This window comes from Mus caroli, chromosome 11, assembly GCF_900094665.2.
Source record: "Mus caroli chromosome 11, CAROLI_EIJ_v1.1, whole genome shotgun sequence".
NCBI classification, from domain to species: domain Eukaryota; kingdom Metazoa; phylum Chordata; class Mammalia; order Rodentia; family Muridae; genus Mus; species Mus caroli.
Window position 1 is genome coordinate 97,121,309 of NC_034580.1, and position 2,340 is coordinate 97,123,648.

The following is a 2,340-nucleotide window of genomic DNA, read 5'->3' on the forward strand; positions in this document are numbered from 1 at the left end:
CTGTCCTGGAACTCACTCTGTAGACCAGGCTGGCCTCGAACTCAGAAATCCACCTGCTTCTGCCTCCCAAGTGCTGGGATTAAAGGTGTGCACCACCACTGCCCGGTTCTACCGTACTTCTTGTCCATACATTCCCAAGTAAATGACACAGAACACTACAATTTATTAATATGCTATAGGCACTCTGCTGGTCAGATTTTGAGCTACTTTAATTCTTCTACTTGTTCAAAACTTCCCAAACGCCAGTCACTTGCTAACCTGCTATCTCCCCGGATAATTCTGCTCCATCGGCCTGTCCTCAGGTCCACTTTTCTTTCTTTTTTTTTTTTTATGTATTTTTTTTTATATATGTGAGTACAGTGTAGCTGTCTTCAGACACACCAGAAGAGGGCATTGGATCGCATTACAGATGGTTGTGAGCCACCATATGGTTGCTGGGAGTTGAACTCAGGACCTCTGGAAGAGCAGGCAGAGCTCTTAATCACTGAGCCATCTCTCCAGCCCAGGTCCCCTTTTCTTGGCCATGTGCTCCTGAGGGTTTCTCTGTCTAACATTGACCCCCTCTCCCTCTCTCTCACCGTCTCCTGGGGCTCCTCACTTGATTCTTAGTCCTGACTTCCTGTCCTCTCTGCCCAGTTATAGGCCCCAGCCATTTATTGACCATTCAGGGACTAAGAGGGAAAACTCTTTACAGTACATAGAATAAAACAGTGATCCAAGATCAGGTTACAGCCCAGATAGGGGCACAGAACTCGGCTTCTAAATACATAGCACACAAGACTAACCCCAACACTAGGCTAGCCTTGGCTAGAGACTGAGACCTTCTCTCAGAAAACAGAACAAAGCCAAACGAAACAAAGTTGTCTATGTGCGTGTGATGATTTTAATTTTTATTACATTTTATTTGTTTATTTTGTATGCATGTGTGTATGTGCATGTACTCGGTACATTTATGGAGGCCAGAGGACGACTTGTAAGAGTCAGTTCTCTCCTCCCACCATGTAGGACCCAAGGATTGAACCCAGATCATTAGGTTTGTCAGGAAGTGCCCTGACCTGCTGACCTGCCAAGTCATCTCTCATCACCTCCACTAAGTACATAATTAATAGCAGAAGTGAGATTGGAAAGGAAGAGTAATAACCCTTAAGGAGAAAAACAAAGAACGTCTGTGATGGTGGCAAAGCCAGCTAGGTCCCTCATGAACTGCTTCCAGTTGTCATGAGACATAGCTTCTTGCAATTGGAAGCTGAGGTCTAAAGTCCCCCCACCCTGTCTGCCTCAGAGGACCCTCGCCTTCCCAAGAGACCCTTAGTTACCAGGATGCAACCAAGGACTCAGTGAAAATATCTGTCATGGTTTGAATATGCTTAGGCTAGGGGGTGGCACTATTTGGAGGTGTGGCCTTATTGGAGTAGATGTGTCACTGTGGATGTGGGCTTTATCATTCTAGCTGCCTGGAAGTCAGTTATTTTGCTAGCAACCTTCAGATGAAGATGAGGAACTCTCACCACCTCTCCTGCACCATGCCTGTCTGGATGCTGCCATGCTCTTACCTTGATGATAATGGACTGAACCAATAAGCCAGCCCCAATGAAATGTCCTTATAAGAGTTGCCTTGAGCCAGGCAGTGGTGGTGCACGCCTTTAATCCCGCACTTGGGAGGCAGAGGCAGGTGGATTTCTGAGTTCCAGGCTAGTCTGGTCTACAGAGTGAGTTCTAGGACACCCAGGACTACACAGAGAAACCCTGTCTTGAAAAAACAAAGAAAAAGAATCGCCTTGGTTACGATGCCTGTTCACAGCAGTAAAACCCTAACTAAGGGAACATCCAAATACCCAACTGCTGTGGGGAAATGGGAGAAGCGACATCAATAGGAAGAAAGCTCCCAGACTCGGCCCGGCTCCCACGCTGAGGAATGACTATTACATTCTGGTTCTTTGAGACAGGATCCCAGTGGTTAATCCTGGCTGGCTGGGAACTTTCCTTATAGACCAGGTTGGCCTTGAACTCTCAAGAGATCCACCTGCATCTGCCTCTGAAATGCTGGGATTAAATGTCTGTGCCACCACACCTAGTCCCGAATGATTTTAATAGGCTGCCCTTTGTGGCAAGGTGAGCATGGAGATTCCTCAAAGAAATCAAATAAAAAATGTGACTCATATACTCCAGCGTTCTCACTCTGGGGAATTAGCCCAAAAGGTCCTGTCCCATTAGCCCAGTCATAGTTGCACACACGTGTTTACTGCTGCACTGCTCACAACAGCCAAGAAATGGAACCAGCTTTCGTTTTCAGCATAATCGAATTTTTTTTTTGTTTTGTTTTTTTGTTTTTTTTTTTTT